The sequence below is a fragment of the Amblyraja radiata genome, chromosome 6 (genome assembly GCF_010909765.2).
Source record: "Amblyraja radiata isolate CabotCenter1 chromosome 6, sAmbRad1.1.pri, whole genome shotgun sequence".
NCBI lineage: Eukaryota > Metazoa > Chordata > Chondrichthyes > Rajiformes > Rajidae > Amblyraja > Amblyraja radiata.
Genome location: NC_045961.1, coordinates 73099078 through 73126911, shown reverse-complemented (window position 1 = coordinate 73126911; position 27834 = coordinate 73099078).

Below are 27834 nucleotides of genomic sequence, written 5' to 3'. Positions count from 1 at the left end.
ACAAATTCCAATGGCAACCACAGGCACCATTTAGTTCAAATTGAAGTTATCCTTAGAATTGCTATTCAAATTAGTTCTCGAAAGACACGTCCCCTCAGAAATCATAATTACAACTGCAAAGAAGGAGTGAAATTATCAAATCTCATGGCTTTTCATCACTCCCATATGTAGACATTATTCTGACTAGAATATCTTCACCTTTGCCAAATAAATGAACCTATTACTGCCAACAACTATTTTGTTCATGGTTCCATCCAAACAAATGCAGCACATTAATCTGCAATCAGCCTCTATTGTGTTTGGATGCACTAATCTGAATGGAACACTCAACAAAGGACACATGATTTTAATACAACTCATATTAAAGTGATAATTTCACAGCCAGTTATTTGAATCCTAAAAAGGTTGTTATAATTACAATCAGGCAATCTAATACAGTATTTAAGAAGGAACTGCAGATGCTGGAAAATCGAAGGTACACAAAAATGCTGGAGAAACTCAGCGGGTGCAGCAGCATCTATGGAGCGAAGGAAATAGGCAATGTTTCGGGCCAAAACCCTTCTTCAGACTCTATAGAAGTTACGTTTTGTATAAATAATACATAACATTCCTTAGACTTATGAAACATTGTCACAAAGTAAAAGAACGTGCACTGTCTGGGTGAATATAACATTTTCTACATACTGGGTATATACAATGGCTTGCAAACGTTTTCATACCCCTTGAACTTTTCCACATTTTGTCACGTTACAACCATAAACGTAAATGTATCTTATTGGGATTTTATGTGATAGACCAACACAAAGTGGTGCATAATTGTGAAGTGGAAGGAAAATGATACATGGTTTACAAATTTTTTTACAAATAAAAAACTGAAAAGTGTGGCGTGCAAAAGTATTCAGCCCCCCTGAGTCAATACTTTGTAGAACCACCTTTCGCTGCAATTACAGCTGCAAGTCTTTTGGGGGTATGTCTCTACCAGCTTTGCACATCTAGAGACTGAAATTCTTGCCCATTCTTCTTTGCAAAATAACTCAAGCTCAGTCAGATTGGATGGAGAGCGTCTGCGAATAGCAATTTTCATGTCTTGCCAGAGATTCTCAATTGGATTTAGGTCTGGACTTTGACTGGGCCATTCTAACACATGAATATGCTTTGATCTAAACCATTCCATTGTAGCTCTGGCTGTATGTTTAGGGTCGTTGTCCTGCTGGAAGGTGAAGCTCTGCCCCAATCTCGTCTTTTGCAGACTCTAACAGGTTTTCTTCCAAGATTACCCTGTATTTGGCTGCATCCATCTTCCCATCAACTCTGACCAGCTTCCCTGTCCCTGCTGAAGAAAAGCATCCCCACAGCATGATGCTGCCACCACCATGTTTCACAGGGGGGATGGTGTATTCAGGGTGATGTGCAGTGTTAGTTTTCCGCCACACATAGCATTTTGCATTTAGGCCAAACACTTCAATTTTGGTCTCATCTGACCAGAGCACCTTCCTCCACATGTTTGCTGTGTCCCCCACATGTCTTGTGGCAAACTGCAAACGGGACTTCTTATGGCTTTTTTTCAACAATGGCTTTCTTCTTGCCACTCTTCCATAAAGGCCCGATTTGTGGAGTGCACGACTAATAGTTGTCCTGTGGACAGATTCTCCCACCTGAGCTGTGGATCTCTGCAGCTCCTCCAGAGTTACCATGGCTGCTTCCCTGATCAATGCTCTCCTTGCCCGACCTGTCAGTTTAGGTGGACGGCCATGTCTTGGTAGGTTTGCAGTTGTGCCATACTCTTTCCATTTTCGGATGATGGATTGAACAGTGCTCCGTGAGATGTTCAAAGCTTGGGATATTTTTTTATAACCTAACCGTGCTTTAAACTTCTCCACAACTTTTATCCCTGACCTGTCTGATGTGTTCCTTGGGCTTCATGATGCTGTTTGTTCACTAATGTTCTCTAACAAACCTCTGAGGCCTTCACAGAACAGCTGTATTTATACTGAGATTAGATTACACACAAGTGGACTCTATTTACTAATTACGTGACTTCTGAAGGCAATTGGTTGCACTGGATTTTATTTAGGGGTATCAGAGTAAAGGGGGCTGAATACTTTTGCACGCCACACTTTTCAGTTTTTTATTTGTAAAAAAATTTGAAAACCATGTATCATTTTCCTTCCACTTCACAATTATGCGCCACTTTGTGTTGGTCTATCACATAAAATCCCAATAAAATACATTTACGTTTGTGGTTGTAACGTGACAAAATGTGGAAAAGTTCAAAGGGTATGAATACTTTTGCAAGCCACTGTACTTGTGTGATGGATTGCAGATGCATTGAACATTTTCAAATGTAACACTATATAATTCTTCAAGTCAATGTATACACACCTGAAGACAGTTGGTAAAATGTATTGAAGAAATAATTGCCTTAGGTCCTTTTAACTGCCAGCAGTCAATTGTGAAGTGGTATGTGCATGGTATCTGATATTTATCAGCAAACTAAAACTGATATATAAAATCCTTTCCCATCACTTAAACCAAGCAATGGATATATAGATATACACACACAGACACACATGTGTGTATTTATCCTGTAGCTTTAGGAATTATGAAAAAAAAATCTGGTAACCACCTTTCTGTTGCAGATGGTAATATGGAGTTCATCATCCCATCACTCATCACTTGTTGTATGGAGATTCAAGACAAAGTCCTTTTAATTACAATATTATACTGAACTTTATCCTGACACCTGGGCTCAATTGTTAGCATGGTCGCCCCCTCTATATCAAAAACTAGAATCTTACCTCTCTTCTGAATGCTTAAGATTAAAGATATTCAAGAAGGAATATTACAACAGCACCTGCAACAATGTTAACTGCAGGTGTACAGTATAACTGTGAAGTCTCGTACCGCTTCCGGACTGAACTGAAGTGTCTCTTAGGACATGTACGGTATATTAAATATTGCTTTGATAGTACTACAAAAGGAATATGTTGCACTTAAGGAATTATCACCAGTAGCCTTGTGAAAAGATATCCATTAAATTAACAGCTTCAGAAAAAAAGGGTTATCCATTCATGATTTTGTCTTTGTGAAATCCTGTTGCATGTAAATTAGATGTTGAATTTCCTGCATTACAAAATCCATTATAATAATATCTGATTGACTATAAGTAGGTTTAGAGTATTTTACATTTATGAAATGGTGTACAAATACAAGAACCAACATTTTGTAGTTTGAAATAAATTAGAAAATACTGGAAATATGCAGTGAAGGCAAAATCTATGCAAACAGCAAGTGAGTTAATGTTTCTGGTTGTAAACATTTATCAGAAGCTTCAACCGGAAATATTAACTGTTTTTCTCTTCACAGACGTCACCAGGCCTATTAAGTATATCCAGCACTATCTGTTTTATATAAAAGCACAATATGTTTTTTGTTAAATAATGGGATATTAAGAAAATGTAAATTCCACTTCCTACAATTTAATATAATTGGTGTATATTTTGAAAGATTCAGGCTCTTAAATCAGTAGATCATATAATGAATGAATGAATACTTTATTGTCACAGTGAAATTATTTGCGTGCATTGCCAAGTTATGCAATTGTCACCACATAAAGAGCGATTACAAAGTTACAAAGTATCCTGCGGCAGGTCTATCTTTGTTCTTCCTCTATCCCCCTCCCTCACTGCGGTCCCCTCATGCCGGCTCCTCCTTTGTTCCTTCCCACGAAAAACTCAGCTAAGAGGTAATTTTCTCTGCTGACCAGTCTTCCTCCCTGCTCGACAGGATATAAGAGCTCATTCAGTTGCTCTTAACCCTGCAATAGCACATTACCATTGAAGATAAACTACCTTCTGCCATCTCTGATCACAGAAATAAAAAGGGAGTTTTCATAAGTTAATAAGTTGTAGGACAGAATTAGGCTATTTTGCCATTCAATCATGGCTGATCCATCTTTCCCTCTCAACCCCATTCTCCTGCCTAATGACTTTATGACATTGTTGTGTGACACAGTGGTGCAGCAAGGTGTCATGATGCTGTAGTAGTTAATGCTGCTGCCTCACCGATCCAGGGACCCAAGTACTGTGAAATTCTCTTTGTTATAAATCAGCATCTGCAGTTCCTTCCTATTGCAGATAATGGGTTACCCCGACCTCCACTACCCATGCTGAGTTTGAATTTTAATTCCTCGACGACGCATTGGCTTCTCCCATAGCCCTAAGATGTGCTGGAATGTTCATTGGTTGCTGCAAATTACCTTATACTGTAGGTTAAAGTGGCAAAATGAAACAAATTGAGTCTGATGAATGTGAGGGACTGAATGGCCTTTTTTGGTGCCACGATCAGCTTACGTATAGATAATGATGCTGTGCAATTTTGTCAGATTCAAGTGTAACAGGCATCTTGGTGTAATGTTTAATTAACAGGGCATGCATTCTCTGCAATCACATATTGATATTTTGGATTCAAAGCATGTTTAATAACTTAGAATTAGAATACCATCAAGAGACTGAAGATAAAGTTGAGAACACCAGCATGGGACTATGTGATTGCTACACTGCTGGAGATGCTGCATTCAGGATGATATAAACAATCCTAAGAACAAGATGCCCATTGGGTTTCCTTAACCAAAATTACTGAATGAAATGTTTGACAAATATCACATTGGAATATACTTAACTGTAGTAGCAATGCTGGACACACTGTTTATAGATGTTAAAGATGTCACACCTTAAGGAAGTTGTCAAGAGATATGTGCCCAAAATTATCTAGAGACTTTTTCAGCTAACAACATCTATTGAAACATCATGTTCCATCCAAATGTGTTGTCAAGTGCTTAAATGGTTACGATTCAGGGAAACAAAATATGAAAAAATACTTAAATGAGTCAATTATAATGTTAAAAAATGCCATGTGGATAGCATGAGTGACTCTGATTTACAGTGTTAATTTGTCAGCCAGTGCTACATTTGGTCCATCTCAAAACTGAACAGAACAGCATTTTTCGTTGCTAACTACAAAGTATATCATCAAACCACAATTTACAATAGAAACATTTTTTGCACATATCCTCCTTCAAAAGGTTCCCCATATAAAATCATTCAAGCATCTTTTAGTTACATTTTATCTGGTGACTCATTGACATGTAAGACAGGTTGTGGGTGGATTTGAAAAGATCCCAGCAGCTGGTAATGTCACTTTGATTTGCTGAATTCTTGCCAGATAGAACATTATATTTTTAGGACACAAATGTTACTCTAAGCTACCAGGGCACTCTAAGAATCTAGTTTAGTTGCGTTTATTGTCACATGTAGCGCGGTATAGTGAAAAGCTTTGGTTGCGTGCTATCCAGTCAGCAGAAAGACAATTCATGATTACAATCGAGCCATTTACAGTGTATAGATAAATGATAAGGGAATAACGTTCAGTGCAAGGTAAAGCCAGCAAAGTCCGATCAAGTATCCGATCCATTTCTTTGCCATTTCCCACCAATGGAAACAAAGCAAGACTCATTAATTACACGTATAATTGAATGATAAACCTACCACATGTTAGTCTAAAGCCAGAAAGTGCACTGCAACTAACGTTCCAGGAAACTACCAGATGTACAGCAGAATCATTTTAATTACTCGAGATAGTCAACAAAATATTTCTTCGGAAGACACTGCTTAATAATTGTTTTAATTAGTCCAAAGGCAAGGACATTGTACTTTTAAATTTCTTCCCTGACGTAACCACCAGATGGCGCCAGCTTTGGCTGCCTCGCCAACAGTCTGCCTGTCCCTTCATTCTTTGTTGTTTGTTTGTATGTGTTAAATGTATGTTTTTAGTTATCTTTAGCTTGTTTTATGTGGGGGGTGGGGGTTGTGGGAAACGTTTTCTAATCTCTTACCTCGACAGAGATGCAATTTTTCTCCATATCGTATCTCCATCCTCATTGCGGCCTAACATCGAGGAGTTGGCGGCCTCTGCTGGAGACTGACTTCAAGAGCTCCACCTCAGGAGCCTGCGGACTTACCATCGGGAAGTTTGTGATCCCTTTGTCAGGGATCGACCTCTTAGCTCCAATCGCAGGGGCCTGCGGACTTTAACATCGTGGAGCTTGCAGTCTCTGGTTAGAGACTGACTTCGGGAACTCCAAGCAACAAGAGCTTCGACCGCCCCGACGCGGGAGTTTCGATCGCTCCAACGTGGGACCTTTGACCGCCGGCTGTGGGAGCTTCGATTGCCCCGACTGCGGATGGTTCAACTGCCCTGACCGCGGGAGAATAAAGAGGAAGATAATTAGACTTTATTGCCTTCCATCCCAGTGAGGAATGTGGGGAATCCACTGTGGTGGATATTTATGTTTACTTTTATGTAGTTGTGTGTCGTGTTGCTTTTTTTTAGTATGGCTGTATGGTAATTCAAATTTCACTGTACCTTAATTGGTACATGTGACAATAAACTGACCTTGAAACCTTGATTTAAATCTACTATTCCATTCAATGTATTCCTGGTAATGAAGATAGATCACATATGAATAGTATCCATGATGGATTTAAGACATGTCTGTGCTCCATAGCTGCCACTAAGAGGCGCAACATCCATTCAAATTGACATTCTGTATAAAGCAGTACATTATTTAGATATTCCAGCATCTGCAGTTCCCTTTTGAACACAATTATTTAGAGTATCTTCATTTCCATTGCTTCCAATCGGAATTTGCTGAAATCAATTAAACTTTGATTAGCCACGTAACAGATGGAAATACAACGCAGTTGACCAACATCACAAATGGTGCCTTTTGCTGCTCTCGACATTCTTAGACTTTAAACAACAAATTGACAAACACATTTGGTTGGAACTTGCTAAATACTCAGTTCAATTTAGTTTAGTTTATCGTCACGTGTACCGAGGTACATTGAAAAGCTTTTGTTGTGTGTTAATCAGTCAGAGGAAAGACAATACATTATTACAATCAAGCCATTTAGACAGTAGACAACAGACAATAGGTGCAGGAGTAGGCTATTTGGCCCTACGAGCCAGCACCGCCATTCAATGTGATCATGGCTGATCATCCCCAATCAGTACCCCATTCCTGCCTTCTCCCCATATCCACTGACTCCGCTATTTTTAAGAGCCCTATCCAGCTCTCTCTTGAAAGCATCAAGAGAACCTGCCTCCACCGCCCTCTGAGGCAGAGAATTCCACAGACTCACCACTGTCTGTGAGAAAAAGTATTTCCTCGTCTCTGTTCTAAATGGCTTACTCCTTATTCTTAAACTGTGGCCCCTGGTTCTAGACTCCCCCAACATCGGGAACATGTTTCCTGCCTCTAGCGTGTCCAAACCCTTAATAACCCTTATATGTTTCAATGAGATAACCTCTCATCCTTCTAAACGCCAGAGTGTACCAAACCTTAATAACCCTTATATGTTTCAATGAGATATCCTCTCATCCTTCTAAACTCCAGAGTGTACAAGCCCAACTGCTCCATTCTCTCAGCATATGACAGTCCCGCCATCCCGGGAATTAACCTTGTAAACCTATGCTGCACTCCCTCAATAGCAAGAAGGTCCTTCCTCAAATTAGGGGCCCAAAACTGCACACAATAGTCCAGGTGTGGTCTCACTAGGGCTCTGTACAACTGCAGAAGGACCTCTTTGATCCTATATTCGATTCCTCTTGTTATAAAGGCCAACATGCCATTCGCTTTCTTGACTGCCTGCTGTACCTGCATGCTTACTTTCATAGACTGATGTACAAGGACCCCCAGATCCCGTTGTGCTTCCCCTTTTCCCTTGATGCCATTTGGATAGTAATCTGCCTTCCTGTTTTTGCTACCAAAGTGGATAACCTCACATTCATCTGCATTAAACTTCATCTGCCATGCATCTGCCCACTCACCCAACCTGTCCAAGTCACCCTGCATTCTCATAGCATCCTTCTCACAGTTCACACTGCCACCCAGCTTTGTGTCATCTGCAGATTTGCTAATGTTACTTTGTATCCCTTCATCCAAATCATTGCTGTGTGATAACCTCTGATACCTGTACTAATCAAGAAGATTCTCCCATTCTTCTCCACAGCTTAATTAACATATAAACCTGCATGTCTTGGGATGAGCGAGAAAACTAGATCACCCAAAGAAAAACCAAATGGCCAGAAGGAGACCCAGAGTCAAGATGAAACCCAGATCTCTGCCACTGTAAGGCAGTGGCTCAAAATTAACTAACCTTTATCAAGACAATAATCTTCATCAAAATTAGCCAAATACACAAAAATAGGTCATCTGATCATCACCATACAATAGCTCACGCAAACTATTGCTCATAACTTAGTTGTCCATTTTCTCCATTGCAACAGATTCTTGACTACAAAATAACATTATTGGCTGCAAAGCTCTTTGAAAGAGACATGACGGATGCAGCATATGAATGCAGGTCTTTTTTTTCCTGTAAATAAATATAAGGCAGATGTGTAATTTCATCTGGAACATTTTAACCTTTGGGGAATCTATCTCACATATATGTTCAATTTGAATAATTATTGACAATTTTGGACTGGCATTGATGAATTCATAAATAATAACAGATAATATTACAAATATAGATATTTATTAATGATGTTATGCAATGAACAGTAAAAGCCTAAATTCTAGGATTAGAGACAAATTTAGATTGGCATCTTATTCATCAATTCCTCTGAATTTTAAATATAACCTACGATGGGTTATTTTCCCCCAATTTAAAGTCACGTACCTCTCTCAGACCTCTTGCTTTCTTGAAAGGATATGGTATAGAGTGTGTAGAAAGGATGCAGGCTGGTATACAGTATACCCAAAATAGGCACATAGTGCTGGAATAACTCAGCGAGTCAGGCAGCATCTCTGGAGAAAAAGGATGGGTGACATTTCGGGTCGGGACCCTTCTTCAGACTGAAAGTAGAGCAGAGGAAATTGGAGATAAGAAAAGGCCAAAATAAAGCAGGACTGGTGTGGGCTCCTATATATCGGTGAGACCAAGCACAGACTGAGCAATCGTTTCGCCGAACACTGACACTCAGTCTGCCTTGGCCTATGCGATCTTCTGGTTGGCAAACATTTTAACTCCCCTTCACATTCCCATACTACTATTGTGGTCCTGGGTCTCCACCACTGTCAGAGTGAGGCCACACACAAATTGGAGGAAGAACACCTCATATTTCGCTTGGGCAGCTTACAGTTTACAGCTTAAAGTGGTATGAACATTGATTTCTCTAATTTCAAGTAACCCTCGCATTCTTTTCCTCCCCCCGTCCACCCCCACCCTCCTCCACACTAGTTCCACTTTAGGCATCCTTGTATCCCTTCATTATCACCTCTTCCCTAGCCAACAATGGGCCATTACAGGCTCCACCCTTCCTTGGTCATCTGTTGCCAGTCCTACATTGTTCTGACCTTTTCTTACCTCTTGTTACCTCCCCTCTACTTTCAGTGTGAAGAAGGGTCCCAATCTGAATCATCACACTTCCTTTATTTCCAGAGTTGCTGCCTGACCCGCTGAGTTACACCAGCAATTTGTGTCTCTCTTTGGTGTAGAGAGTGTGTTGTGGAATTTTACCCAACCAGCCAATGTGCTGAGATCCAGAGATAGTCATTGGCGGGTCAATAGATAATTATTTGGTAGTCACAATGTTTATGGCAGTGTGCCCCCAATGCTGTGCCTATGCAATCGTGTGCAATAGTTGGGGATGCGTGGCTGGCAGATTCAGTGCAGCACAATTCATTTAAATGGGTCGCCAATTATTTAAAATGAAAGTCTAAGTAGAATTTTGTTTTAATTTAGTCAGAATCTTACAGTAAATAAAGAGGCCATGTTTGTCCATCGAGCTCAAGCCAACCATCAAGACAACCAAACAGCCAAGTCAGGTGTAAAAAGAAAACTGCTGAAGGAACTCAGTGTGTCAGGCAGCATGAGGAGGGACATGAACAGGTAGTGTTTCTGGTTGGGAACCTTCATCAGACGGTTCATTTTTCTCCGAAGACGTTGCTGCGCTATTGAGTTCATACAGCAGTTTGTTTTTTGCTCAAGATTCCAGCATCTGTAGTACCTTGTGACTCCAAACATCCAGTTATACTAATCCCATTACATTTTCCCCACATTCTCATCCCCCTTCTCAATTGCACACTGTGTTCAGTTTACAGTGGTCAATTAATCTACCCACCCGCCGATCTTTGGGATGTGGGAGGAAATCAGGCCACACAGAGGAAACCCATACATACACAGGCAGACTTTGCACCGACAGCAACAGAGATTAGGACTGAATCCAAGGTGCTGTGAGGCAACAGTTCTTCCAACTTCACCACCGCACCACGCCAATGCAGCACAAATTTCAAAGCATATTTATGTTTTATAATTAAGGAATGCTAATTTCATGTACTTAAATGGTGTAAGGATTTTTTGATTTACTTAATTATTTAATTTGCTGTTAACTCTTTCCAAGTGCTCCAAAATGTTAAGATTTTGGAAACAGTGGAAAGGGTTTTGACAGCACGGGCTGTCGGAAGGCCATCAGGTTGCACCATGGGCAGGGCTAGCTGCTGCACTTCATGATGAGCCATGCAGCAATGCTGCCAATGTGATGAGAACAATCAGGTATGACTGCAAGGCTAGTGCAGGTGGTGAACATAGATGCGGTCCAAGATTAAAACCCTTATTTTTTATAAATCTGTATTGGCATAGTTGCCTGAGCAAACCTTACAGGTAGGCTCAAGTCTGTACGTGTCCAATGAACACGATATCAGTTCCAGCAGAGGTCACAAGATAGTCAATGAGATTACCTAAAGTATTGAGACCTTTGCTAAGGTCCAACACCTACTGAGACAGAGAATAACTAACTTAACACAGAACAAAGGCTTAAATATTGACCGTTCGGGTCTTGTTTTTTCCAGTTACTCACTTGGATAATCTTACTGACCCACCAGGGAACCCACACTACTCTTTTTAAAATCCTTTGTTGACCACATGTGGGCTTTCTGTAAAGAATCAGAATCAAATGTTAATTGGAATATAAAGGTGGTGTGATAGCAAAGGTAGATGAAAGGTTGTATCATTGAACCAGTACAGAAAAACTGCAAATGGATGACGGTGTTATTATATAACAGAGGAGTACCAGTGAAGCATGAATAATAATAATAATAATAAATTTTATTTTTATAGCGCTTTTCTAAGACTCAAAGTCGCTTTACAATAGTAACAGACAATAGCAAACGGAGAAGCGGCGAACAAACAGCGCCAGCGTCCTCTCCGTGCAGCACATAAAGAAAGAATACAGACATAACAATAATAGACATTTAATCGGAATAACATATAATCGGAATATAACAAATAATAAAGACATCACAGAGACACAAATTAAAAACAGAATTCAATCCAAAAACAGAAAATCAAAAACACAGTGTGAAGAGAGAGCAGCGGCAACCAATTCGTGCCAGCGTCCACTCTCCCTTCACGGCAGCCATCTTGGACACAGACCTACAAGACTACAGTTAGACAAAAAAAATCATCCCCCCACAGTGGATAGCACTGTGGGAGAAGGCACAATGTCCAGTCCCCACCCCATGTTCACCCCAAAGTCAGGCCTATTGAGGCCACCGCAATTGCCTCTACGGAGGCCCGATGTCCCTGGCCGTTCTCACCGGGTGGTCTTGCCCCGGCGTCGGGAGAGTCCTTTCGGCGGCTGGGCCACTTGGAACGGCCGCTTCTTGGTTGGAGCCCGCGGCTGCCGAAGCCGACAAGGCCGCGCCGGTTTGGAGCACCCAGGCTCCCGTTGTTGAAGTCGGCGCCTCCTCTCCGCTCCGCAGCCCGCAGCCCGCAGCCCGGAGTTGTTGCTCTCGGCGGTCCAGCTCGCCAGAGCTCCAGCGCGTCGCTCCAGCGCGGCGACCCAGGCAAGGGATCGCCCGCTCCGCTCCGCTCCAGCGCTCCAATGCTGTGCCGCCGCCGAGGCCGAGGTGCTGGGCGGTTCCCGCCAGGAAACGGCGCTCCAAGCCCGCAGGTAGGCCACAAGGACGGATCGACGGGCAGCCCGGAGAAGAAGCTGCCTCACCGACCAGGTAGGGACCTAGAAATTAGGTTTACACCTACCCCCCACATTAAAAAGACCATATCCCCTACAAACAAAAAACAGGACTCAGTAAAAACTATAAAAAAAAACGGATTTAAAACGGACGGCTGCTGGCTAGCAGCCGTTCACCAAGATGGCTCCTCCTCCTGAATGGCACAGTGTGCAAGTGTTTGTGCTGTTACCTCATGTCTTGAAGGAACTGGTTCCTGATTTCAGATGCTGTCTGCCTGGAGTTTGCAGTTTTTATGACAATGTGTGTTTATTCCAAGAGCTAATGTTTCCCCAATGCTCTAAAGCTGCCCTAGAAGGTTAAATGATTCCTACAGTAGGTTAATGGCAAGAAGAATCAAAGGGGGCAAATGGGCAAATTAATGGGCAAATATGGAGGATATTGGTCAAAGTGGATCAGGGAAATAAAGAGGAGTGGGAACTGATGGAATTATGAGAGCCAGCATTGACTTAGTGGGCTGAATGGCCTCTTTTTGCATTGTTGACAGAAGATAACATTTACAGAGCACATAGCAGAGGCATGGACAAGGAAGAAAACTCTGGAATGGAGGCTGAGAATGAGAATGACGAATATCTGGTGAGAAAATGGTGGGATGAAATGAAGAAAAGTAATTTTAGATGTTTTAGGAAGTATTAGACTAAGTGGGACCCATTGGGTCCCTGTCCCACAGGAGGCTTGGTCTCCCAAAGCAATATTCCACCACTCACCCATAGTCCCAACTGCACAGGCGCAGCTCATTTCCCCTTGTCCCTTGCACTCTCTCCCCTTCCTCTTCACCCTCCCTCTTCTTTCCCCTCTCCTCTTCCCCTCCCCCAATCCCCCCTCACCTCTCCCCCTCTCCTTTCCCTTACCCTCAGTCCATAACTCCTCTCCCCACTCTACCCCCTCCTATCCCTCTATCCCCCACCTATCCCACTCCTCGCCTCCCCCTATCGCCCCCACTATCCCTCCTCACGTCCCCCACTGCCTTCCTCTCCCTTTATGCCCCACTCTCTACCTTCCCCACTCCCCCCTCCTCTACTCTCCCCCTCCTCTCCCTCTATTCCCCCTCCTCTCCCTCCTCACCTCCTCCCTCTTCATTTCCCTCTCCCCCTATCCTCCGCCAATCCCTCCCTCATCTCTCCTTTTCCCTACCCTCAGTCACTCCCTCCCTCCTTCCCTCCCTCCATAACTCCTCTCCCTTCCCTACTCCTCTCCTCTCCATCTATCCCCTCTCCTCCCCCACACTCCCTCCTCACCTCCCCAGGATCTCGAGGTTGCCGCTTCTCTCCCTTCTTGCGTGTCCTGGAGGAGCATCAGCCGTCGGCCCCCTTAGAGCCAGGCCTCAGATCCTCGGCTCGGCCCGGAAACACCAGCAGCTACGGCAGCGCTCACGTGTGGGCGGGGTTATGGGGTTGGGTGGAGAGCTCGGAGAAAAGATGGGGGAAGAGCCATAGGGGAGAGGGGGGTATCATGGGGGAGGGGGGCAGGAGCCAGCAAGGGTGACCAGAGGGGAAGGGGTTGGAGCAGTGGGGCATTGCGATGGTGGTGCGTTTGGGACTCACAGCGGGTGCTGGACCCTGTCCTCCACCGGGATTAGACTCTCCGCTTTCCGTTTGGCGACATCTCAGATTCTGCGCCGGGCCGGGCTGCTTCCGGTCCCGCCAAAAATTGTGTCCAGTTGAAGAACTCCGCCGGCCACCCGCTGCGTCCCTCAGCTCCAGTTAAGATGCGATGGTGTAGGAAGGGGCAGACCGTCCCGGGGAGTGACAGAAGAGATCAATCTGCGCGGCGCTGACTGCGGTTTTTATGATTTTTAAACCTCGCTAACTTTTACAATATACTACCAATCAGAACAAAACTTGTAGCACTTGCAGCACAGGAGAACGGCGAGTGAGCTGACGAAAAAAATCGTAGCGCTATCGTGTTCCGTTTTTGTGCAAATAGAAACAACGCGCAAACCGGAAGAGCACAAGATCTGAGTTTTAGTTATGTATAGATAGATAGAAGATATATGCAAATGCATGGAAGAAGGCTGGCATGGTGATGGAATGTTCAAAAGACACCAGGAAATTAAGGTATCGGAATGGCAATGCCAAGTAAAAGGGGAAGAAAGACGGAAAGGATTCATATGTAGTTGAGAGTTCATAAGTTGTAGGAGCAGAATTAGGCCATTTAGCCCATCAAGTTTACTCTACCATTAAATAATTGCTGATCTATCTTTCCCTCTCAACCCCATTCCCCTGCCTTCTCCCCCAAACCCCTGACACCCGTCCTAATGCAGTGAGGAACATGAGTGAGAAGGAGTTAGAAGAACCTGATATATTTGGCCAAAGCCAGTGCAGGTCAGGTTTTAGATCAGTGATGGTATCTAGATAGACAAATAAGCTTCTCCACATACTTCATCTCAAACATTGTGGCACTTTTTAAATAGATTATTTGAATGGAGAATTGTGACAGTGGCGCACTTCAGTATTGTTAGTTTATTAACATTCTTTTTCCACAAGTTGAACACAAGGTCAATGACCTAATTGATTACCTATCAGTATTCTGCTCCTTTTTTCCTTCACCTATCTCTATTGTGACATGAGACATGTAGTAATATAGATATTTCATTTACTCTGCCATTGTTTTGACATGGCTCAGAAACCACTTAAATAGGTTTTAAATGTGCTAATTTAAAACTAGCCCATTCCATCAACATTAAAAATAATCTTTCACTCAGATCTTTGGAAAATTACAGAGTAATTTTGCTGAACTAAATTAATCTTGAGCAAGGTAGAATCTCTATAGATATAATTGAACTGCAACTGTTTGAATTTTAGTGAACTTCAGGTCAAAGCAGTATAATCAATATGCAGATCATACATCTCTTTGACAGAGATGATAATATAACTCAAGCTTTAGACATTTCAAACCCTCACTTTGGATTGAGAGATCTGAAAGAATACTTCACCTATGGATTATATTTTCTTTGAAAAATAATCTTTTAATAAGTGGTGGAAAAAGGTCAGTTCTGACACTGTATTAATGTTTAAAGAGATTTAAAGATTGAATTGATGACCATGGTACTCATTTTTTAAAGTTTACAGAAGACTGAGTTGTAGCAGTTAACATCCCATTTTACCAATCAGTTTTTAGTCTATTCATTTCTGTGCATAATTTTAATCACTTTCTAATTTTAATCTCTCCATGAATAATAATATTTTGCAACTTTATAAATGGTTGCTCTTAAATATTTTGGTATTCACTTAAAATACTATTTGGAAAAATGTTTGATTATAAATACAATTTTAATGTTAGTCCAAAGTACAAAATTATCCTTTATTTCTAGAGTGATATACAAATAATATATCCTTTAATCTGAGAGTGATGTACAAAGAATGTTCTGCATCAAAATTTCCTATAGTAAACAATTGAAAATTAGCACTTGCTTATGATCATTTAACTTTCTCGTCACCCTTATGACTATAATTTTGATTCTCATTTTGTACTATCAAAGTCGAAGGTCAAAAGATTGCAGTCAATTTAGCATAGTTGTTGATATCCTCTAAATTTCTACTTTGTCCTTTATGTGTATTCTTTCCTGTGTACACTTCTGTAGAGCACTGAGTTTACAGTAGTTACCAACACATGTACGATGATCACCAACTATACTGGGAGCACGATTGCCTTGGCTGCCTGCCCATCTAAACATTGCTCATAAAATGTACCTAGTGTGCATAGAGAACTTTTTAGAAATTAACCTAAATCTATCAAATGCTTAGCAATATCCTTATGTAGCTGTTGAAATTGCACCAAATAGTTTGAAGCTATTCTGTAACTAATTATAACCATCTGAGCAAAATAAAATCAATTAAACAACCATATCACCACAGATACAAGAAATGGATTTTGGCCATCAAATCTGAACAGTTAAGACGTTATTTCTACCTCATAAACAAATAAAAGATTAAAGAATATCTACTTTGGATTCTTACTAAATTCAAATACAACACATCAGATCTTTTGTTCAAACACATCCTCCAGGTGGTCCAGTTTTCTCCTTCATCCCAAAGACATGTGAGTTTGTATGTTAAATGGCCACTGTAAATTGCCACTTGTGTGTAACGTGTGAATGAGACAGTAGGTTAACAGAATTAGTGTGAACTGGTGATCAATGGTTGGCTTGGATTCGGTGGGTCAAAGTGATTGACTCCATTCAGTATCTCTAAACGAAACAACTAAAACTGAATGCCAGAATATTACTTTGAAGATTACTCCATCAGATTTCAGAATGAGGGACTACTTGATTACATAATTAAAGATTTGTAAATGCACTTTATGATTTTACATTGTTAAGCAATCTTATTGTTCAGCTTATGTGCCACACAGTGAATAATAAAAGTGTATTTACTTAACTCAAATACTGTTTCTGGTCCCATAGGTAACCATAAAGATAAGCAGCAGGGAATATATCTAGATTTGCAAAATCTGTGCATGATTTTCAAACCATTATTGATAGAATAATTCCCCTCCAGCTCAGCGGAATTCAGGAAAGCAAGAAATGGGTTCCCCCAACTTCCTGCAGAATTACTGGTTGCAAACAAGGGAACAGATGTTAAAGTATTTTTCATGGAAAGCTTGCTTCCCAAGGACAAAACTGATAAGTGCAGATAAGTGGATGTGATTGTGTTTGGTTCAGGTACGGGGAGATCTGCATCTCACCAAGAGATGGGCATGACTGTGCATTTCCACTGTGTGATGTGTACCAGTCATAGAAGAATTCCGACTTCATGGTAAACCCAAATCAATAATCTGAGGATCAATGTATTAACTGAAATTTGCAGCTGACAGTTGGTGAGAGGAGGTGATGAATGTTACACAGAGTCAACATAGACTGAGTCAACATAGACAGTCAACAGAGTCAAGTCCTCTGTTTTCATCATCCTTTGAGGAAAAGATTTCCGAAGACTTGCGATCATCTGAGACAAAAATAGTTTCTCCTTATCTGTTTTATATGTGATCTCTTATTTTTCTGAAGAAGGGTCACAACCCGAAACGTCGCCTATTCCTTCTCTCCATAGAGGCTGCCTCACCCCACCAGCTAAATTTCTCCAGCAATTTTGTCTACCTTCTTTTTTTTAAACAATCAGTTCTAGATACTATCACAAGAGGATATAACCTCTTCATACTGTATGTACCCCTGTCATAACCTCTCACCTTTCCAAAATGCAGTGAATACAAGCAAAGGCAATCGTTATAACCTCAGCATTTCCAGGTATTAGTGTAGTAAATCTGCACTGAACTTTGTGCAAAGCGTTTTTTGTCCATCCTTAAATATGAAGATCAGTAATGTACTACATACTGCACACTTGGCTTCGGTAATGCCCTTCATAATTGAAGCATAGACATTGAAGTGCTGGACACTCAATGGGCTGAATTGTGAGAAGTGTAAGTAGGAAACATCACATTTATATTGGATTCCCTCGGTCTCCAAACTGGGGACGTGCTTTCCTAATTGTGTGGTGATAATGAGAAACGATAGGGAGTTGCAATTATAAATAAGGATATTTTTTATTCAGTGTATATAAGTAGAGCTGAGAATGAGGGTTGAGCAGGTGAAAATAAAACATAATCTCTCTAAAGTGGCCCTTGGCAAATAGGGTTTGGGAATCTTTCAGTTAAGCTCACAGTGAAATCCATAGCAAATGAATTCCAACATATGAAATTAGTAAGTCAAATGCAGATTAGTGGATCATGTTATGAGTCATGCTTTTGTAGTTGCGCCCACTAGGTTATTAGAGTCGCGGTCTACTGCATTCGGCAGTCTGAAGTAAACTCTCAAGTGAGAACTTGTAATTGTTTATCCTGAATCAACAGTGTATAACCTGACATGGCATGAGGTCTTTATTATTACAAGGACTCTAAATCGACATGGTCTCAAAGTTCACGATCTCATCCTCCGATTGATTAAATTGTTTTTATCTTAGTTTTTTTAAACTACGACTATGGCTGCTGCTCTCAGAAAGCCCGATGTCTTGGTGTTTGATGCTGATCTAACTGAACGATCGTGTGTGTTCGAGGAAGATTTCTCAATCTACATTGATGCAGCGTATCCAGCTGCAGCACCCGCTCTTCGTGCCTCGATTCTCCTTAACTTTGCAGGCACTGAAGCTGCCCGGCGTGCCAGAAGATTTCACTCTGCACCGGCTGGTGTAGATGATAATAACGTACAAATTCCAGCAGAGTCCATCCGTGATCCTGAGTGCCTCCTACGCAAATTCCGACAACTATGTGAGTTACAAATTAATGTGAGCATTGAACGACATAAATTTTTCTCAATGTGTCAAAAACAAGGAGAACCAGTCGAGCTCTATGTCAGTGCACTGAAGCATGTTTCTAGTCGATGCGATTTTAGAGAAATCGAAGCTAGTTTGATAAGAGATCGATTGATACATGGCATATGATAAACTACGCGATGAATTGTTGCGTGAAGTGGGCCTGACCTTAGAAGCTGTTGAAAACCACTGGCGCATAGCTGAGTTAACCAATGCCCACATTAAAACGTTAACATCTCCTGCTGCTCGTGAAGTCAATGCAGCCAGCGTGTCTAGTCAAATCACTCCTCGACGGTTTCAGAGGCCAGTTAACAGCCCAAGATAGATTACTAATTGCTTTAATTGCGGAGGTTCACACACTGCAATTCGTGACCGGTGTCTGGCATTTGGAAAACTCTGCAAGCTCTGTAATAAAATAAACCATTTCGCGAAATGCTGCAAATCGGGAAACAACAGATTTCATACGAGACAGTCAGCTTCTTAAACCAGGATGAATATCCAAGCTCCCAGTTCCCACAAACAGATGATGACAGCACAGAGATTAATGTGCATGCTTTGTCTGGTTCAGCGTCCAAGCTCGATCCCAAGGTCAAACAGCTCATTAACGGGAAAACTCTCTATCTTAAGGTGGATTCCGGGGCCCGCTGTAATGCTATCTCCTTGGCTGTCTTCCAACAGCTACAAAACACAGAAGCTCTAACTCAGACTACTGCTTCGCTTATCTCTTTTAATGGTGCAGCACTGCGCCCTATCAGCCAAGTAAAGTTACGTTGCCGTCTCAACATGCGTGACCACGTCCTGGATTTTTACGTGGTACGCGAGAAGGTACCATCCATACTGGGTGCTGGTACATGCCATGACATGGGTTTGATTTCCTCCAGCCCTTCAGTCTGTCCACTGACTGTAGACTGTGATTTTACACATCACATTTTAGCACAAAACAAGGACTTGTTTAACGACGAGCTGGGCAGGTTGCCTGCCAGATGCACGATTACTATTGACCCTGAGGCAATCCCAGTTGTTCGTCCAGCTCACAGGATTCCCCATGTTAAGCGGGATCGAGTACAAAGTGAACTTAACAGAATGGTGGCTCTTGGTGTGATTACTCCCGTAACTGAACCGTCAGACTGGGTCTCCACAATGCTTGCCGTCACTAAGAAGAATAAAGATGAGATACAGATTTGTATTAACCCCAAGGATTTAAATACAGCAATTAAGAGACCACGTTATCCAATGCGTTCAGTGGACGAGATTGCGGCACAGATAGCCGATGCAACTGTATTCACAGTGCTAGATGCCAAGAATTCATTCTGGCAGATTCCACTGGAACATAAATCCTCCAAGCTGACAACTTGGTACACCATCCGGACGATATAAATTTTTGAGAATGCCCTTTGATATAAGTCCAGCCAGTGAAGTGTTTCAACGATCCATGGAGCAGTTGTTTTCCGGATAACCTTGCTCCATCGTAGTGGACGATATCCTCATTACTGGGAAAACGATCGAGGAACACAACGCCAATCTGACAAAAGTATTGAAGTGTGCCGAGGCCATCCATCTCAAGCTCAACCCCAGAAAATGCAGATTCAGAGTGAATGAGGTAAAATACCTAGGCCATATATTTACCAAGGACAGCCTGAAAACCGATCCAGCGAAAACCAGTGCCATTAATGAACTCCCAGCACCCACTGGCGTGCCCAGCTTGCAGAGGTTCCTTGGCATGGCGAACTATTTGAGCAAATTCCTTCCCGATTTCAGCAAAACGTCAGTCCCTGCTCTCACAAAAAGACACTGCTTGGACCTGGCATGAACAACAACAGACAGCATTTGACACTCTTAAACGAAAGATGTCGACCACCCCTACTCTAGCGTACTTTGATCATAGACTACCTGTTACACTTACATGTGACACCTCGCAACATGGCGTGGGCGTTGCCTGCCTTCAAAATGATGGCCATGGCAATAAGCCTGTTGCCTATGCCTCGCGCACCATGTCTGACACATAACAATGATACGCCCAAATCGAAAAGGAATTACTAGCGGTTGTTTTTGTCTGCAAAAAGTTCAACAATTTCATCTTTGGTCCCACAGTTAAGTTGAAACCGACCACCAACCACTTATCAGCATTTTCAATAAACCCATTCATAGCTCTCCAGCACGCCTACAACAGATGTTACTACAACTTCAGTCCTGACCTACAAACGTGGAAAGAATATGCACCTGGCGGAAAACGTGCACGTGCACCTCGGAAAACCTGCGAGGATCTAACCTCACAGGATGATGACTTTATCGTGATGTCCGTATCCTTCATCCCTTCATCATGGATGGAGGATTTAGTTTCCTACACTGCCACCAACAAGACCTACAGTCCCTGACTTCTGTCATTAAGCGTGGCTGGCCAGACAAGAACTACAACGTTCCTTTGCCAGTCCGACCTTTCTTCCCTGTTCTGGACGAATTAGTGCTGCAAGACGGCATTGTTTTAAAAGTACACAAGGCCGTGGTTCCTGCTTCGCTACATCACTGGTATTTTGACACTGTCCATTCAGGGACCCAGGCGCTGAAGCCACTGTTTCAAAGGCGAAAAGCATGATTTACTAGCCTGGCATGGCTGAATACATCAACGACAATGTGTCAGCTTGTGCTGTGTGCAATAGCATGGCACCTCATCAACAAAAGCAACCACTTCTGCCACATCCTGTACCTGCGCTCCCATGGTCTACAGTGGCAGCTGATTTATTTGGGTGGCACGGCAAGCAGTACCTGATGCTTGTGGATTTGTATTCAGGGTGGTTCGACATTGATTTTCTCAGCAGCCCCACTTCCAGCAGCGTGATTTTGAAATTATCTCGTCATTTTTCAATCCATGGATCTCCAGGCAAGCTGTTGACTGACAATGGCAGCCAGTTCACCAGCCAACAATTCAGAGAGTTTGCAAGACGATGGAATATTCACCACATCACCAGCAGCCCTGAGTATCCACAGTCTAATGGGCTGGCTGAGCGGGCTGTCCGGAGTGCAAAACAAATGGAGCGCTCTCACAGGGCCAAATCTGACGTATTCCTGGATTTGCTCAACTTCCGCAACATTTCCCGTGACCCTGCCTTGGGTTCCCCAGCTCAATGAATCAAGGCAGACCCGTACCCCATTGCCCGTCGCAAAACAAACGTTAATCCCACATGTCTTTTCACCTGAGGATATTGAAACCAGGTTACAACAGAAGCGTGGCATTAAAATAAAATGGCTCGACAAGACGAGCAGGCCTCTGCCGCCATTGACCAAAGGACAGGTGGTCCGCTTACAGACTGACAAAGGCCATGACCGTATTGGGGTGATTTCTGGTCTAGCTTCGGAGCCACGCTCGTACATTGTTAGAGCCGATGGCGGCACCTACCGACGAAACAGACAACATCTTCTGCCTGTGAAGGAGCCAATCCTTCCTCCTTATTATCCTGATTGTACAAGTTCATTTCAATCTGCATCTGGTGACCCCCGCATGCACTTGCCAGCACAACAATCCATGCCTGCGACAGTTCCTCTGTCTGTCCCATCTTCGCCTGCGCCACACTCCCCCACATTGGTGAAATCACCAACTCTGTCCCCAGAGAAAAAGAATGGAGATGGCCTCTATCATACACGTGCCGGCCATGTTTGCAGGCCTGTTGTGAAGAATCCGGAATATGTTTTACTTTACATATGTCTGTCATCGGTTGTGATATTTGCTTTGCTTAGTTATGGGTATACAGTGTTATTGATCCTTAAGAGGGGGGATTTAGATTGGTGACTCATGTTATGAGTCATGCTTTTGTAGTTATGCCCACCAGCTTATTAGCGTCGCGGTCTACTGCAATTGGCAGTCTGAAGTAAACTCTTAAGTGAGAACTTGTAATTGTTTATCCTGAATAAACAGTGTATAACCTGACATGGCATGAGGTCTTTATTATTACAAGGACTCTAAATCGACATCTTAGAATAAAGGGGAGGTCATTTAAGGCTGAGGTGAGAAAAAACTTTTTCACCCAGAGAGTTGTGAATTTATGTAATTCCCTGCCACAGAGGGCAGTGGAGGTCAAATCACTGGATGGATTTAAGGGAGAGTTAGATAGAGCTCTAGGAGCTAGTGGAGTCAAGGGATATGGGGAGAAGGTAGGCACGGGTTATTGATAGGGGACGATCAGCCATGATCACAATAACTGGCGGTGCTGGCTCGAAGGGCCGAATGGCCTCCTCCTGCACCTATTTTTTATGTTTCTATGACATCAATCACTAAGCACAAGAACACAGAAAAATGCAAGAAGAAGTAAATCTCTTTACCATTCAAGCCTGCCCTGTTATTTATTCTGATCATGCCTGATCTATGCTGATCCTTTTCTGCACCAGTTCCACATACCTCTCAAACCCCCAATCATTCACAAATGTATCTACCCTTACCTTGATTATTTGTAATGAACTAGTTCCACAACCGTCTGACGTTTAGAATTTCAGAAATTTACTATCCTTTGCGAAAATAAATGATGATATATCTCTGTTTTAAAAAATCACAAACTCATAAGTCACAGGAGCAGAATTACGTCATTCAGGCCATCGAGTCTACTCTGCCATTCAATCATGGCTGATCTATCTTTCTCTCTCAACCCCATTCTCTGCCTGTTTCCCCATAACCTTTGACACACTTATTAATCAAGGATCTGTCTACCTACACTTTAAAAATAGCCAATGACATTTGTATTAGTAAAATTAAACAGTCATTCATGAAAAGGAATTTTCTCCTGCAGAAAAAAGTTAATGCTGGATCAGTTGTCAATTTCAAACCCCAAATGTTTGTTAACAAATTGTATCAAGGAACAAAGAGGCGTATACTAGACAAGTTGTAGATCAGTCATGAACTCACTGAAAAAGATGAAAAGTTGAATGGTTTACCTGTGTTTTCAATGCTTCTAGAAACCCAAATACATAATGGTTAGAGGCAGTGTGTAAACTATTTACAAAAACTGTCACTGTTTGATTCCTTTTCTCTCCATGATAGTTGATCATAATTAGCTGAGTGGTATTAGCACCAGAATTGGCCCCTGTACGTCTTTGTTTGAGGAATGTTAATCATCCATAATTCTTTCTTCCAATGCCAAACAAAGTTCATTTAAATATATTTAGGGTGATAAAACCTACCAACAAATCCTTTTCCCACTTGATTAATAGCTTTTTAATATTTCTGTCAAGCTTTGTACAGGAAGAATAGTCAATGGCAAACATTACCAAAGTGAATATACACCAGTGAAATGGTTTTGTTTGAAGTTCCTGATTCACATAAAACATATAACAGTACAGCACAGGAATAAGCATTTCGGCACACAATTGCTGTGCCAAACATAATGCCAAGATTATCTAATCATCTGCCTGCATATGATCCGCATCACTCCATTTTATACATACCCATGTGCCTATTAAAAAGCCTCAAATGGCACTACTTCATCTGACTCCGACATCACTCCTGGCAACATGTTCCAGGCACCCATCACTCTCTGTGAAAAAAAAACTTAGCCTGTGCATCTCCTTTAACTATTTTTTGGGAGAAGAGAAAGTATAGGAAATGGGAAACAAAAGTAATTTTAGTAGTTATCATATCCTCTGTCAATAACAAACACAATTGTTCAGGTATCGTGCCTAATAATTGCAATCTCCTATATAACTACACCTTTACTTGTTTTTGTATATGAACAAGATGCTTCTGATCTTTCTTTACTTACTGATGGTAAATGTTATCATAACCTTTGCACTTGAGTCGATGAATAAGCTGATCATGCTTCTGTTGAATACTTTGCCAAACCATTCTAAGTGTATTTTAAGTAGTGTCCAGGCATGTGTTTATCCTAACACCTTGATTGGACAGGGCAGTGTTGTGGTGTGTTTGCTTCTTAGCAATGAAACATTGTCACAACCATTCAATCAGCTTAAAACTTCAATGTGTAAATAGTTGAAATAGTCTACTGGCCAAATGAGGTACAATTGCTTTAGACACCTTTACACTGTGGTTCAATACACTTATGAAGCCACTACATATCTAAATTTGGTGTAAGCACTTGGACTGTAAAAGCTGTATTTTCTTAAAATCAATGCAACTTCACTTTAATAATCTGTTTCAAGTCAGCAACAACTCAGAGTATATTTCCTGTGTGATCCTGACTGAATACTCCATCTCACTCCAAATGAGGCACGAAATGTGAAAAATAAATATTGGATGTATCCTATTATTTCACCGGTTATTGGCCATATTGTGTCCGTCTCTGATTGGGTTAGACGAAAAATGTGGAGCTGCATTGCTGATGAGAAAATACCATGAATTTGGCGATTGTTACACAGTGCGCTCCTTAACCTAAGGCATGTGTGTTCTATGGAACATAATAGGGAAAACTAAATTACTTTCCACAATTCCAACTAAAAATGGTGATTGTTAACATGTGCTTACATTGAATGGTTGAAATGCAACATCTATATACTTTAAAAATGAAATTATCTCTACTTCTTGTAAATCATTATTCTTCTTGCATTTCTTCTCTATTATTGGTAATAATTATCCTTACTTTCGAAGTAGCATTGCATGGCCTCTGTCTTCTGCTTCAAAATTGATGGGAACACATTGTGTCTATATATTAACATGGAACAAATTGAGTATGATTCCCCCATTTCTATTTAAAAAAAAGGGTCTTTATCGTAGTTAATTTTTTACCTTTGAGCATACATAAATTACCTCTGCCGCCTTCTCTCTGGCGACTTGCTAGAATTGATCTTAATAATTTAGTTACTTTTATCTGTTCGTCAATTAGAAGCTAAATTGTTCATTATAGTGAAAGAATGAAGGTCTTTTCTAATGGGTAATGGCAATTACTTGCATTTTCAAAATGTTTTTATTTTACATGCTGATGATTTAATATAATCTATTTTGTATTCCACCTTTACTTCCTGTGGATGGCTTATTATTTCAACACTAGAATCATGATTTTCTAAATCAATTCTGCATTTAGAAATATTTATTGTAGGAAGTCAAATCATATAGTGTGGTCCATCAGCAAGATGAGAAATATTAAGAAGTAGATTATCATTTTTATCAAGCTTGTTTAATGCCCATAGATTGTGCAAGAAATGAAGATGATAGAAATTAATAAATCGTTACTTGTTAATTTTATCCAGATCACTATACTGTTAACTGCATTCAAGTAGAAAATTCAAGGCATTGCTTCACTGGTGGACTCCTGTTTCTATTTATTTGGGGATGCAAGATAATGCGGATGTTCTAATCTTGAGCAAAAACAAGATGCTGGAAGAACTCTGAAAGCCAATTCAGGATTTATGCAAGGAAAAGGACAAACATTGTTTCAGATCGAGACCCTTCTACAAACTGAAGGGTCCCGACGTGAAATGTTGTCTGTCCTTTTCAATCCATTGATTCTGCCTGACCTACTCAGTACCTCCAGCACTTTGTTTTTTGATCCAATTATTTGGGAGTAGGTTTAGGCAAAGGGGCAAATCTTTTTGATGGGAGTATATAGATAGTATAGGGCATGTGTGTCTATGAGGAAAGCATTGCCTGCCAAAGAAGTTGGGGGTAACATGAAGATGTAAACTTTGAAGTAAAGGGGTGAAGAGATGCAGGGAAGACAATATACAGGGGTGAATTAAACTGGAACTGGCCACTATTGTATGCATGATCCTCACACATCAGCACTTAGCTAATTTGGATGGAGAGGAATGACGCGGTTAGAGTCATCGTCATACAGCATGGAATTAGGCCCTTCGGCCTAACTTGCCAACATGTCCCAGCTACACTAGTCCCACCTGCCTGCATTTGGCCCATATCCCTCCAAACCTGTCCTATCCATGTACCAATTGAACTGTTTCTTAAACATTGGGATGGCCTTAACCACCTCCTCTGGCAACTTGTTCCAAACGCGCACCATCTTTGTGTGAAATTGTTACCTGTCAGATTCCAATTAAATCTTTTCCCCTTCATCTTAAACCTATGTCCTCTGATCTTCGATTCCCCTACTCTGGGAAAGAGAATCTGTGCATCTACCCAATCTATTCCTCTCATGATTTTATACACCTCTATAAGATCTTCAACAACATGGAGTCCAGTATCATTGTCTAGTTGGTGACTGGGTCTCAGGTGTCAAAATGTGGATGCCCCACCCCTGAAATATTCCTGAAAGCTGGTTGTAGGATTCCGATATCTGCAAAAAGTGTTAGTGACATTTCAAACAATATTAACATTAAAGAAAACAAGTGAAAGAAATTAATAACTCTTGAAAGAAATTAAAAACACAAAAGGTTAACAAGAACCACATAAATATAAGACATAAATAATTTAAAACATGAAATTTAACTATTTTTGTAATAAAAATAGTTCCTACTGCATGGTCTTTCAGCAACCATTAAAATCATATCCCCCGCATTGGTTCTGACCTGACACACAAGCATTACTGTGGTTGCTTCACTTAAGGCCAGGCTCCCCTAGCAGAACTTGGATCAACCTTTGGATTCATGGAGAGGGCAGGAACTGAACAGATTTCTGATCCAGCCCTCTGTTTTGTGTCATAAAATTATTTGTTAAAGAATACCTTTAAGCAGTATGCAGAGCCACGGAAATAGAGGAGCACCAGCAGATTTGGTGGAACTGTGAAGGAAACCCGACACAATTAAGAAGTTTTAAGGAATGAGATTAGCTATTCGAGGCAAACATTTGTAAATCAAAGGAAACATCATTCTATTGATTTTTTAACATTGACTATGCTATCTAATGAGAATATATTCTGGCTCAGTTCCTCACACACACAAAAGATTTGAGTGAAAAACACCTTTTGTGCAAAATGTGGATCTAAAGATTGACCATTGATGGATTGAAATAAAATCTATAAGGAAATCAGACAACGTTTAATATGGATCTTGATATTAGCTTCTTGCTATGATGGAAATAATTGTACGAATTTGTCAAATTCATCCTTTTTCTCTCTTTATAAAGTATTGTCATTGACTTGCAAAAGCCCTCTTAAGCTTTATAAGCTGAGTGCAAAATATGTTATCAATATCTTTCCATATCTGCGTAAGACACTCAAGTTAAACTGTGGAGAGAGAATGTACAGAACAGAATCCTGCCTGGAGTGTGTCAGTTAATCAATGATTTATTTAGTTATCATAAAACTGCTGATCCCCATCTTTTAATAAACTGATGGAAGAGGTGAACAAGGTCCCGATGTGTATTCTCCACAGACTACTGATAAGTCAGACAATACTGAGGGAATGTGTTGGCAACTGTTTAAATCACAGGGAATTGGGCTGCAGGAATGATTGGTTTATGTTGTACAGTTTACCTTTTTTACAATATATTTATTGGGATTGTGCCAGATAGCACATTATAAGGATAAGAAATATGTAAGGCCTCATTAA